This window comes from Salvelinus alpinus, chromosome 3, assembly GCF_045679555.1.
Source record: "Salvelinus alpinus chromosome 3, SLU_Salpinus.1, whole genome shotgun sequence".
NCBI classification, from domain to species: Eukaryota; Metazoa; Chordata; class Actinopteri; order Salmoniformes; family Salmonidae; genus Salvelinus; species Salvelinus alpinus.
Window position 1 is genome coordinate 105,019,850 of NC_092088.1, and position 13,851 is coordinate 105,033,700.

A 13,851-nucleotide genomic window follows, 5' to 3' on the forward strand; every position below is an offset into this window, starting at 1 on the left:
TCAGTAATATTTATATATCTTTTATAGTGGGTTGAGGTTACCATTCAGTAATATGTCTGATCCTTTTATAGTGGGTTGAGGTTACCATTCAGTAATATTTATAGTCCTTTTATAGTGGGTTGAGGTTACCATTCAGTAATATGTCTGATCCTTTTATAGTGGGTTGGAGACACATTTCTGCCTCATGTGGATTAATGAACTCTTCTTCTTGGTCTGTGTTTCTTCTTCTCTAGTTCCGCTCCACCAGCCTATCAGATGAACACACTCCATGGTCAGAGGACTGCAGAGACTCTGGACTGCATTCCAACCAGAGGTGACATCTAGAGGCGACTTCACTCCCAACATATTGGTAAGTTCCCGCATTCTACTACTACTGCAAAGAGTCATTCAGAGGCAGAATACCAGTCTTAGTTAGTAATACACCTGTTGTAGTCAGCATTTCACTGTGAGGTCTACTACACCTGTTGTATTCAGCAATTCACTGTAAGGTCTACTACACCTGTTCTATTCAGCATTTCACTGTGAGGTCTACTACACCTGTTGTATTCAGCATTTCACTGTGAGGTCTACTACACCTGTTGTATTCAGCAGTTCACTGTGAGGTCTACTACACCTGTTGTATTCAGCATTTCACTGTGAGGTCTACTACACCTGTTGTATTCAGCATTTCACTGTAAGGTCTACTACACCTGTTATATTCAGCATTTCACTGTGAGGTCTACTACACCTGTTGTATTCAGCAGTTCACTGTAAGGTCTACTACACCTGTTGTATTCAGCATTTCACTGTGAGGTCTACTACACCTGTTGTATTCAGCAGTTCACTGTGAGGTCTACTACACCTGTTGTATTCAGCATTTCACTGTAAGGTCTACTACACCTGTTGTATTCAGCATTTCACTGTAAGGTCTACCACACCTGTTGTATACGGTGCATTTGATTTGATGGCGAGGAACAGTGTGGTGATTCTACAAGCCTTTCTCTTCATTACAAATCCAGATGGATAGTTCAGGGAATTAAGGGTGTCCAGGCTCCTGTTGCTAGGTAACACAACAACAGCAAGGCAAGCATAACTGTCCATTCTTATTCTGGGCTGCAAGATTCTCTCATACATTCAGAAAGTATTCAGACCCTTTGACTTTTTACATATTTTGTTACTTTAGAGCCTTATTCTAAAATTGATCAAAAACATTTTCCTCATCGATCTACACACGATACCCCATAATGACATCACAATACCCCATAATGACATCAAAATACCCCATAATGACATCACGGTACCCCATAATGACATCACAATACCCCATAATGACACCACAATACCCCATAATGACATCACGATACCCCATAATGACATCAAAATACCCCATAATGACATCACAATTCGCCCAGCGTCGTCTGGGTTTGGCCGTTGTACGCTGTCATTGTAAATAAGAATTTGTTCTTAACTGACTTGCCTAGTTAAATGAAGGTGAAATATATATTTTTTTTTAACAGCACCTTTGGCAGCAATTACAGCCTCGAGTCTTCTTGGCTATGATGCTACAAGCTTGGCATTGGTATTTGGGGAGTTTCTCCCATTCTTCTCTGCAGATCCTCTCAAGCTCTGTCAGGTTGGATGGGGAGCGTCGCTGCACAGCTATTTTCAGGTCTCTCCAGACATGTCAAATCAAATCAAATCAAATTTATTAGTCACATACACATGGTTAGCAGATGTTAATGCGAGTGTAGCGAAATGCTTGTGCTTCTAGTTCCGACAATGCAGTAATAACAACAAGTAATCTAACCTAACAATTCCGCAACTACTACCTTATACACGCAAGTGTAAAGGGATAAAGAATATGTACATAAAGATATATGAATGAGTGATGGTACAGACGGCATAGGCAAGGTGCAGTAGATGGTATAGAGTACGGTATATACCTATGAGATGAGTACTGTAGGGTATGTAAACATAAAGTGGCATAGTTTAAAGTGGCTAGTGGTCCATGTATTACATAAGATGGCAAGATGCAGTAGATGATATAGAGTACAGTATATACATATACATAAGAGATGTGTAATGTAGGGTATGTAAACATTATATTAGGTGGCATTGTTTAAAGTGGCTGGTGGTACATTTTTACATAATTTCCATCAATTCCCATTTTTAAGGTGGCTGGAGCTGAGTCAGTTTGTTGGCAGCGGCCGCTAAATGTTAGTGGTGGCTGTTTAACAGTCTGATGGCCTTGAGATAGAAGCTGTTTTTCAGTCTCTCGGTCCCTGCTTGGATGCACCTGTACTGACCTCGCCTTCTGGATGATAGCGGGGTGAACAGGTAGTGGCTTGGGTGGTTGTTGTCCTTGATGATCTTTATGGCCTTCCTGTGACATCGGGTGGTGTAGGTGTCCTGGAGGGCAGGTAGTTTGCCCCGGGTGATGCGTTCTGCCGACCTCACTACCCTCTGGAGAGCCTTACGGTTGTGTGCGGAGCAGTTGCCGTACCAGGCGGTGATACAGCCCGACAGGATGCTCTCGATTGTGCATCTGTAGAAGTTTGTGAGTGCTTTTGGTGACAAGCCGAATTTCTTCAGCCTCCTGAGGTTGAAGAGGCGCTGCTGCGCCTTCTTCACAACGCTGTCTGTGTGGGTGGACCAATTCAGTTTGTCCGTGATGTGTACACCGAGGAACTTAAAACTTTCCACCTTCTCCACTACTGACCCGTCGATGTGGATAGGGGGGAGCTCCCTCTGCTGTTTCCTGAAGTCCACAATCATCTCCTTTGTTTTGTTGACGTTGAGTGTGAGGTTATTTTCCTGACACCACACTCCGAGGGCCCTCACCTCCTCCCTGTAGGCCGTCTCGTCGTTGTTGGTAATCAAGCCTACCACTGTAGTGTCGTCCGCAAACTTGATGATTGAGTTGGAGGCGTGCATGGCCACGCAGTCGTGGGTGAACAGGGAGTACAGGAGAGGGCTCAGAACGCACCCTTGTGGGGCCCCAGTGTTGAGGATCAGCGGGGTGGAGATGTTGTTACCTACCCTCACCACCTGGGGGCGGCCCGTCAGGAAGTCCAGGACCCAGTTGCACAGGGCGGGGTCGAGGCCCAGGGTCTCGAGCTTGATGACGAGTTTGGAGGGTACTATGGTGTTAAATGCTGAGCTGTAGTCGATGAACAGCATTCTCACATAGGTATTCCTCTTGTCCAGATGGGTTAGGGCAGTGTGCAGTGTGGTTGCGATTGCGTCGTCTGTGGACCTATTGGGTCGGTAAGCAAATTGGAGTGGGTCTAGGGTGTCCGGTAGGGTGGAGGTGATATGGTCCTTGACTAGTCTCTCAAAGCACTTCATGATGACGGAAGTGAGTGCTACGGGGCGGTAGTCGTTTAGCTCAGTTACCTTAGCTTTCTTGGGAACAGGAACAATGGTGGCCCTCTTGAAGCATGTGGGAACAGCAGACTGGGCTAAGGATTGATTGAATATGTCCGTAAACACACCAGCCAGCTGGTCTGCGCATGCTCTGAGGACGCGGCTGGGAATGCCGTCTGGGCCTGCAGCCTTGCGAGGGTTAACACGTTTAAATGTTTTACTCACCTCGGCTGCAGTGAAGGAGAGCCCGCAGGTTTTGGTAGTGGGCCGTGTCAGTGGCACTGTATTATCCTCAAAGCGGGCAAAAAAGGTATTTAGCCTGTCTGGGAGCAAGACATCCTGATCCGCGACGGGGCTGCTTTTCTTTTTGTAATCCGTGATAGACTGTAGACCCTGCCACATACCCCTTGTGTCTGAGCTGTTGAATTGCGATTCAATTTTGTCTCTGTACTGGGACTTAGCCTGTTTGATAGCCTTGCGGAGAGAATAGCTACACTGTGTGTATTCGGTCATGTTTCCGGTCACCTTGCCCTGGTTAAAAGCAGTGGTTCGCGCTTTCAGTTTCACGCGAATGCTGCCGTTAATCCACGGTTTCTGGTTTGGGAATGTTTTAATCGTTGCTCTGGGTACGACATCGTCAATGCACTTCCTAATGAACTCGCTCACCGAATCTGCATATTCATCATTGTTGTTGTTGGACGCCGTGCGGAACATATTCCAATCCGCGTGATCAAAGCAGTCTTGAAGCGTGGATTCAGATTGGTCGGACCAGCGTTGAACAGACCTGAGCGCGGGAGCTTGTAGTTTTAATTTCTGTTTGTAGGCTGGAATCAACAAAATGGAGTCGTGGTCAGCTTTTCCGAAAGGAGGGCGGGGGAGGGCCTTATATGCGTCGCGGAAGTTAGTATAACAATGGTCCAGAGTTCTGCCAGCCCTGGTCGGACAATCGATGTGCTGATAGAATTTAGGGAGTTTTGTTTTTAGATTAGCCTTGTTAAAATCCCCAGCTACGATGAATGCAGCCTCAGGGTGTGTGGTTTCCAGTTTACAGAGAGTCAGATAGAGTTCGTTCAGGGCCATCGATGTGTCTGCTTGGGGGGGAATATATACGGCTGTGATTATGACCGAAGTGAATTCCCTTGGTAGATAATGCGGTCTACATTTGATTGTGAGGAGTTCTAGATCAGGTGAACAGAATGACTTTAGTTCCTGAGTGTTGTTATGATGGTCACACCACGTCTCGTTAATCATTTCTTACCAGAAAGATGTATGTTTCTGTCTGCGCGATGCGTGAAGAAACCAGCTGGCTGCACCGACTCCGTTAGCGTCTTTTCAGTTAGCCATGTTTCCGTGAAGCAGAGCACGTTGCAATCCCTGATGTCTCTCTCGAATGTTACCCGTGCTCGGATTTCATCGACCTTATTCTCAAGAGACTGGACATTGGCGAGTAGTATGCTAGGGAGTGGAGCGCGATGTGCTCGTCTCCGAAGCCTGACCAGGAGACCGCTACGTTTGCCCCTTTTTCGGCGTCGTGTAGCTTCGCCGGCTGGGATCAGGTCCATTGTATTGGGTGGAAGGCAAGACACTGGATCCGTTTCGGGAAAGTCATATTCCTGGTAGGAAGGGTGGTTAGTTGACGTTAATCGTATATTCAGTAGTTCCTCCCGGCTGTATGTAATGAAACTTAAGATCACCCGGGGTACCAATGTAAGAAATAACACATAGAAAAACAAAATACTGCATATTTTCCAAGGAACGCGAAGCGAGGCAGCCATCCTGTTCGGCGCCGGAAGTTCAATCGGGTTCAAGTCCGGGCTCTGGCTGGGCCACTCAAGGACATTCAGAGACTTGTGCTGAAGCCACTCCTGCGTTGTTTTGGCTCTGTGCTTAGGGTCGTTGTCCTGCTGGAAGGTCAATCTTCGCCCAAGTCCTGAGCGCTCTGGAGCAGGTTTACATCAAGGATGTCTCTGTACTTGCTCCGTTCATCTTTCCCTTGATCCTGGCTAGTCTCCCAGTCCCTGCCATGTAAAAATACCCCCACAGCATGATTCTGCTACCCCAATGCTTCACCGTAGGGATGGTGCTAGGTTTCCTCCAGATGTGAAGCTTGGCATTCAGGCCAAAGAGTTCAATTTTGGTTTCATCAGACCAGAAAATCATGGTCTGAGAGTCCTTTAGGTGCCTTTTGGCAAACTCCAAGCGGGCTGTCATGTGCCTTTTACTGAGGAGTGGCGTCCGTCTGGCCCCTCTACCATTAAGGCCTGATTGGTGGAGTGCTGCAGAGATGGTTGTCTTTCTGCAAGGTTCTCCGAACACAGAGGAACTCTGGAGCTCTGTCAGAGTGACCATCGGATTCTTGGTCACCTCCTTGACCAAAGCCCTTCTCCCCCGATTGCTCAGTTTGGAAGAGTCTTGGTGATTCCAAACGTCTTCCACTTAAGAATGATGGAGGCCACTGTGTTCTGAATGCTGTAGAAATGTTTCGGTACCCTTCCTCAGGTCTGTGTCTCGACACAATACTGTCTCTGAGCTCTACGGACATTTCCATTGACCTCATGGCTTGGTTTTTGCTCTGACATGCACTCAGTTGAATTTACCACAGGTGGACTCCAATCAAATTGAAGAAACATCTCAATGATTATCAACGGAAACAGGATGTACCTGAGCTCAATTTCGAGTCTCATAGCAAATGGTCTGAATACATATGTAAATGTGATATTATTTTTATAAATGTTTTTTTTTTAATTATAAAAACCTGTTTTCGCTTTGTCATTACGGGGTACTGTGTGAAGCTGGATGAGGAAAATGCTTTATTTAATCCATTTTAGAATAAGGCTGTAACGTAACACATTGTTTTGAAAAGGGAAGGGGTCTGAATACTTTCCTAATGCGCTGAGAATCAGGGAATCATTTGAGGACTGAGGACGGGAAACGGACAACATGTTCCCCTTCAGGATACTTCAGAAAGTCAGTTTCATGGCCAGTAGCTATTAATGATGTGGATTAAAAGTAAACAACATAACAATGTTCTGCATGTTGTGCAATCACGATATGTAGCCTGTTGTCCTGTCCATCTATCACGATATGTAGCCTGTTGTCCTGTCCATCTATCACGATATGTAGCCTGTTGTCCTGTCCATCTATCACGATATGTAGCCTGTTGTCCTGTCCATCTATCACGATATGTAGCCTGTTGGCCTGTCCATCTATCACGATATGTAGCCTGTTGTCCTGTCCATCTATCACGATATGTAGCCTGTTGTCCTGTCCATCAATCACGATATGTAGCCTGTTGTCCTGTCCATCTATCACGATATGTAGCCTGTTGTCCTGTCCATCTATCACGATATGTAGCCTGTTGTCCTGTCCATCTATCACGATATGTAGCCTGTTGTCCTGTCCATCTATCACAATATGTAGCCTGTTGTCCTGTCCATCTATCACGATATGTAGCCTGTTGTCCTGTCCATCTATCACGATATGTAGCCTGTTGTCCTGTCCATCTATCACGATATGTAGCCTGTTGTCCTGTCCATCTATCACGATATGTAGCCTGTTGTCCTGTCCATCTATCACGATATGTAGCCTGTTGTCCTGTCCATCTATCACGATATGTAGCCTGTTGTCCTGTCCATCTATCACGATATGTAGCCTGTTGTCCTGTCTATCAATCACGATATGTAGCCTGTTGTCCTGTCCATCTATCACGATATGTAGCCTGTTGTCCTGTCCATCTATCACGATATGTAGCCTGTTGTCCTGTCCATCTATCACGATATGTAGCCTGTTGTCCTGTCCATCTATCACAATATGTAGCCTGTTGTCCTGTACATCTATCACGATATGTAGCCTGTTGTCCTGTACATCATTCACGATATGTAGCTTATTGTCCTGTCTGTCAATCACGATATGTAGCCTGTTCTCCTGCCTTTTCATGATTACACTGAGTATACCAAACATTAAGGAACACATTCCTAATATTGAGTTGATCCCCCTTTTGCCCTCAGAACAGCCTCAATTCGTCGGGTCATGGGCTCTACAAGGTGTCGAAAGCATTCCACAGGGATGCTGGCCCATATTGACTCCAATTCTTCCCACAGTTGTGTCAAGTTGGCTGGATGTCCTTTGTGTGGTGGACTATTCATGATGCTGACAGGAAACTGTTGAGTGTGAAAAACCCAGCAGCGTTGCAGTTCTTGACACAAACCGGTGCACCTGGCACCTACTACCATACCTCGTTCAAAGGCACTTAAATATTTTGTCTTGCCCATTCACCCTCTGAATGGCTCACATACACAATCCATGTCTCAATTGTCTCAAGGCTTAAAATCCTTCTTTAACTTGTCTCCTCCCCTTCATCTACACTGATTGAAGTGGATTTAACAGGTGACGTCAATAAGGGGTCATAGCTTTCACCTGGATTCACTTGGTCAGTCTGTGTCATGGAACGAGTTGCTGTTCTTACAGTTTTGTGCGAAAGTGTGCAACTCAGTATTAGGAAGGTGTTACTAATGTCTGGTATCCTCAGTGATTATCTCCTTCATTTAACGAACAGTAATAATGTCTCTTTCATTTAACAGGGACAGTAATACTGTCTCCTTCATTTAACAGGGACAGTAATAATGTTTGGTATCCTCAGTGATTATCTCCTTCATTTAACAGGGACAGTAATAATGTTTGGTATCCCCAGTGATTATCTCCTTCATTTAACAGGGACAGTAATAATGTTTGGTATCCCCAGTGATTATCTCCTTCATTTAACGAACAGTAATAATGTCTCCTTCATTTAACAGGGACAGTAATAATGTCTCCTTCATTTAACAGGGACAGTAATAATGTCTCCTTCATTTAACAGTGACAGTAATAATGTCTCCTTCATTTAACAGGGACAGTAATAATGTTTGGTATCCCCAGTGTTTATCTCCTTCATTTAACAGGGATAATGTTTGGTTTCCCCAGTGGTTATCTCCTTCATTTAACAGGGATAATGTTTGGTATCCCCAGTGATTATCTCCTTAATTTAACAGGGACAGTAATAATGTCTCCTTCATTTAACAGGGACAGTAATAATGTCTCCTTCATTTAACAGGGACAGTAATAATGTCTCCTTCGTTTAACAGGGACAGTAATAATGTCTCCTTCATTTAACAGGGACAGTAATCATGTCTCCTTCATTTAACAGGGACAGTAATAATGTCTCCTTCATTTAACAGGGACAGTAATAATGTCTCCTTCATTTAACAGGGACAGTAATGATGTCTCCTTCATTTAACAGGGACAGTAATAATGTTTGGTATCCCCAGTGATTATCTCCTTCATTTAACAGGGACAGTAATAATGTTTGGTATCCCCAGTGATTATCTCCTTCATTTAACAGGGATAATGTTTGGTTTCCCCAGTGGTTATCTCCTTCATTTAACAGGGATAATGTTTGGTATCCCCAGTGATTATCTCCTTCATTTAACAGGGACAGTAATAATGTCTCCTTCATTTAATAGGGACAGTAATAATGTCTCCTTCATTTAATAGGGACAGTAATAATGTCTCCTTCATTTAACAGGGACAGTAATAATGTCTCCTTCATTTAACAGGGACAGTAATAATGTCTCCTTCATTTAACAGGGACAGTAATAATGTCTCCTTCATTTAACAGGGACAGTAATAATGTCTCCTTCATTTAACAGGGACAGTAATAATGTCTCCTTCATTTAATAGGGACAGTAATAATGTCTCCTTCATTTAACAGGGACAGTAATAATGTCTCCTTCATTTAACAGGGACAGTAATAATGTTTGGTATCCTCAGTGATTATCTCCTTCATTTAACAGGGACAGTAATCATGTCTCCTTCATTTAACAGGGACAGTAATAATGTTTGGTATCCCCAGTGATTGTCTCCTTCATTTAACAGAGACAGTAATAATGGACAACTAAGACAGTAATGAGGTATACTTGTGCCAGATGAAGCCAGCTAATTTTCCTCTGTAGTCCCTGGGAAGGCTAATATTATCCTGTTCTCTATCCCTCCTTCTCTCTCTCTCCTGCTCTCTCTCTCTCTATCCATCCTTCCCTCTCTCTCCTGCTTTCTCTCTCTCTCTCTCTCTCTCTCTCTCTCTCTCTCTCTCTCTCTATCCCTCCTTCTCTCTCTCTCCTGCTCTCTCTCTCTCTATCCCTCCTTCTCTCTTTCTACTGCTCTCTCTCTCTCTCTCTCTCTATCCCTCCTTCTCTCTCTCTCCTGCTCTCTCTCTCTCTATCCCTCCTTCTCTCTTTCTACTGCTCTCTCTCTCCCTTTCTCCTTCTCTTCCTTCCCATCTGGTGTCCTGCTCCCTCCCCAATGTCACAGGCCTGGTCTCTCTCTCTCTCTCTCTCTCTCAATTCAATTCAATTCAAGGGGCTTTATTGGCATGGGAAACATGTGTTAACATTGCCAAAGCAAGTGAGGTAGACAATATACAAAAGTGAAATAAACAATAAAAATAAACAGTACAAATGAACAGTAAACATTATACATACAGAAGTTTCAATACAAAAAAGACATTACAAATGTCATATTATATATATATATATATATATATATACAGTGTTGTAACAATGTACAAATGGTTAAAGTACAAAAGGGAAAATAAATAAGCATAAATATGGGTTGTATTTACAATGGTGTTTGTTCTTCACTGGTTGACCTTTTCTTGTGACAACAGGTCACAAATCTTGCTGCTGTGATGGCACACTGTGGAATTTCACCCAGTAGATATGGGAGTTTATCAAAATTGGATTTGTATTCAAATTCTTTGTGGATCTGTGTAATCTGAGGGAAATATGTCTCTCTAATATGGTCATACATTGGGCAGGAGGTTAGGAAGTGCAGCTCAGTTTCCAACCCTAACCCTAACCCTCTCTCACCCTCTCCCCAATGTCACAGGCCTGGTGTCTTTGGTGTCTCTTTCTCTCAAACCGAAAAAAAATTGTTGTGTTGTTGAATGTACATGTAAGCAGGTAAAAAAATAAATCCTGACCTACAGATCACAACGCTCCCATGTGGGGAAATAGAGCCTGCAGAAGAGGCCTGTGGCTTCAGGCTGTTTGGTGGAGGAGAGTAGGGAAATGGGGCCTGCAGAAGAGGCCTGTGGCTTCAGGCTGTTCGGTGTAGGAGAGTAGGGAAATGAGGCCTGCAGAAGAGGCCTGTGGCTTCAGGCTGTTCGGTGTAGGAGAGTAGGGAAATGAGGCCTGCAGAAGAGGCCTGTGGCTTCAGGCTGTTCGGTGTAGGAGAGTAGGGAAATGAGGCCTGCAGAAGAGGCCTGTGGCTTCAGGCTGTTCGGTGTAGGAGAGTAGGGAAATGGGGCTTGCAGAAGAGGCCTGTGGCTTCAGGCTGTTCGGTGGAGGAGAGTAGGGAAATGAGGCCTGCAGAAGAGGCCTGTGGCTTCTGTTCGGTGTAGGAGAGTAGGGAAATGGGGCCTGCAGAAGAGGCCTGTGGCTTCTGTTCGGTGTAGGAGAGTAGGGAAATGGGGCCTGCAGAAGAGGCCTGTGGCTTCTGTTCGGTGTAGGAGAGTAGGGAAATGGGGCCTGCAGAAGAGGCCTGTGGCTTCAGGAGGAGGGTAGGGAAATGTGGGGAACCCGGTGTCCAAGTAGACTACACGTAGCTATGTGAGTGTGGAAGACATTACATCACAAGAGAGACATTGAACTTGTTTAGTACAGTCCGTTTGTAACTCTACTCAGTACTTGTAGCTGTGTGGTCCGTTTGTAACTCTACTCAGTACTTGTAGCTGTGTGGTCCGTTTGTTTGTGTTGTTGATCTTGGTTGTAAGGGGTGCGTACTGGCGGCAGAGAAGTCAGGCGCAGGAGAGCAAAAAACTGTGTTACAACGGCGTATTTTAATAAATAAATCACCGTAAACAGAATAATCAAATACAATGGTACAAAACCCGTCGCACACCATTATAACGTGCACAAGCATTACAATAAACAATTCCAGACAAGGACATGGGGGGGAACAGAGGGTTAAATAAACAACATGTAATGAATGGAATTGAAACCAGGTGTGTGGGAAGACAAGACAAAACAAATGGAAAATGAAGCGTGGATCGGCAATGGCTAGAAGACGGGTGACGTCGAACGTCGCCCGAACAAGGAGAGAGACCTACTTCGGCGGAAGTCGTGACATCGGTTAGCTAAATGTTCCGGTCGGTAGCTAGCTAGCTCTCACTCACTCACGTGGCTGCTAGCATCGTCGTGAAAGGAAACCTTACAATATTACATTTTTTCTAAGTAGTGTGAATGTTCGGGAACAGGCCATGTTGAAAAGTAATCTTAACTCATGTTGTACTTTTCTAGAAATGTAGTTTTGTAATCGACTAAAACAATCAGACAACAAGAAAACTGCGTTTGAAAAAGGGTTATGTTTTTTGTTGCTGTGAGCCAATGGGGTAACCTAGGTAACCACAGGTTGTTTTCTCTACAGGCGAGCGTTCTGTCTAATACTGACTGGGACTATAGGGCTGTTGTCCAAAGCAGTCTACTTTATAGGGAATAGGGTGCCATTTGGGATGCAAGCAGGGTCCTTGAGAACCTCTCTCTGAATTAGGCCAGGCTGTCTCCTGGAGAACCTCTCTCTGAATTAGGCCTGGCTGTCTCCTGGAGAACCTATCTCTGAATTAGGCCTGGCTGTCTCCTGGAGAACTCTCTCTGAATTAGGCCTGGCTGTATCCTGGAGAACCTCTCTCTGAATTAGGCCTGGTTGTCTCCTTGAGAACCTCTCTCTGAATTAGGCCTGGCTGACTCCTTGAGAACCTCTCTCTGAATTAGGCCTGGCTGTCTTCTTGATAACCTCTCTCTGAATTAGGCCTGGTTGTCTCCTTGAGAACCTCTCTCTGAATTAGGCCTGGCTGTCTCCTTGATAACTCTCTCTGAATTAGGCCTGGCTGACTCCTTGAGGACCTCTCTCTGATTTAGGCCAGGCTGGCTCCTTGAGAACCTCTCTCTGAATTAGGCCAGGCTGCCTTCTTGAGAACCTCTCTCTGAATTAGGCCAGGCTGACTCCTTGAGAATCTCTATCTGAATTAGGCCTGGCTGACTCCTTGAGAACCTCTCTCTGAATTAGGCCTGGCTGTCTTCTTGAGAACCTCTCTCTGAATTAGGCCTGGCTGTCTCCTTGAGGACCTCTCTCTGAATTAGGCCTGGCTTTCTCCTTGAAAACCTCTCTCTGAATTAGGCCTGGCTCTCTCCTTGAGAACCTCTCTCTGAATTAGGCCTGGCTGACTCCTTGAGAACCTCTCTCTGAATTAGGCCTGGCCCACTCCTTGATAACCTCTCTCTGAATTAGGCCTGGCCCACTCCTTGATAACCTCTCTCTGAATTAGGCCTGGCCTCTCCTTGAGAACCTCTCTCTGAATTAGGCCAGGCTGACTCCTTGAGAACCTGTCTCTGAATTAGGCCAGGCTGTCTCCTGGAGAATCTCTCTCTGAATTAGGCCTGGCTGTCTTCTTGTGAACCTCTCTCTGAATTAGGCCTGACTCTCTCCTTGATAACCTCTCCCTGAATTAGGCCTGGCTGACTCCTTGATAACCTCTCTCTGAATTAAGCCTGGCTTTCTCCTTGATAACCTCTCTCTGAATTAGGCCTGGCCCACTCCTTGATAACCTCTCTCTGAATTAGGCCTGGCTGTCTCCTTGAGAACCTCTCTCTGAATTAGGCCTGGCTGGCTCCTTGAGAACCTCTCTCTGAATTAGGCCAGGCTGGCTCCTTGAGAACCTCTCTCTGAATTAGGCCTGGCTGTTTCCTTGAGAACCTCTCTCTGAATTAGGCCTGGTTGCCTCCTTGAGAACCTCTCTCTGAATTAGGCCTGGCTGGCTCCTTGAGAACCTCTCTCTGAATTAGGCCTGGCTGACTCCTTGAGAACCTCTCTCTGAATTAGGCCTGGCTGACTCCTTGAGAACCTCTCTCTGAATTATGCCTGGCTGACTCCTTGAGAACCTCTCTCTGAATTAGGCCTGGTTGTCTCCTTGAAAACCTCTCTCTGAATTAGGCCTGGCTTTCTCCTTGAGAATCTCTCTCTGAATTAGGCCAGACTGACTCCTTTAGGACCTCTCTCTGAATTAGGCCTGGCTTTCTCTTTGAAAACCTCTCTCTGAATTAGGCCTGGCTGCCTTCTTGAGGACCTCTCTCTGAATTAGGACTGGCTGTCTCCTTGAGAACCTCTCTCTGAATTAGGCCTGGCTGACTCCTTGAGAACCTCTCTCTGAATTAGGCCAGGCTGACTCCTTGAGAACCTCTCTCTGAATTAGGCCTGGCTGTCTCCTTGATAACTCTCTCTGAATTAGGCCTGGCTGACTCCTTGAGGACCTCTCTCTGAATTAGGCCAGACTGGCTCCTTGAGAACCTCTCTCTGAATTAGGCCAGGCTGCCTTCTTGAGAACCTCTCTCTGAATTAGGCCAGGATGACTCCTTGAGAATCTCTATCTGAATTAGGCCTGGCTGACTCCTTGAGAACCTCTCTCTGAATTAGGCCTGG

General features: G+C 45.4%; 1 protein-coding gene across 1 annotated transcript in view; it reads left to right on the forward strand.

The window, feature by feature from the left end:
• Window positions 1-13,851, forward strand: part of LOC139571655 (muscarinic acetylcholine receptor M3-like) — a 128,537-nt gene that overhangs the window by 43,005 nt on the left and 71,681 nt on the right. Inside the window, exon 2 of the mRNA XM_071394728.1 lies at window positions 234-349. The gene's annotated coding sequence lies outside the window, so the exon portion shown is untranslated. The remainder of the gene's footprint in view (window positions 1-233; window positions 350-13,851) is intronic.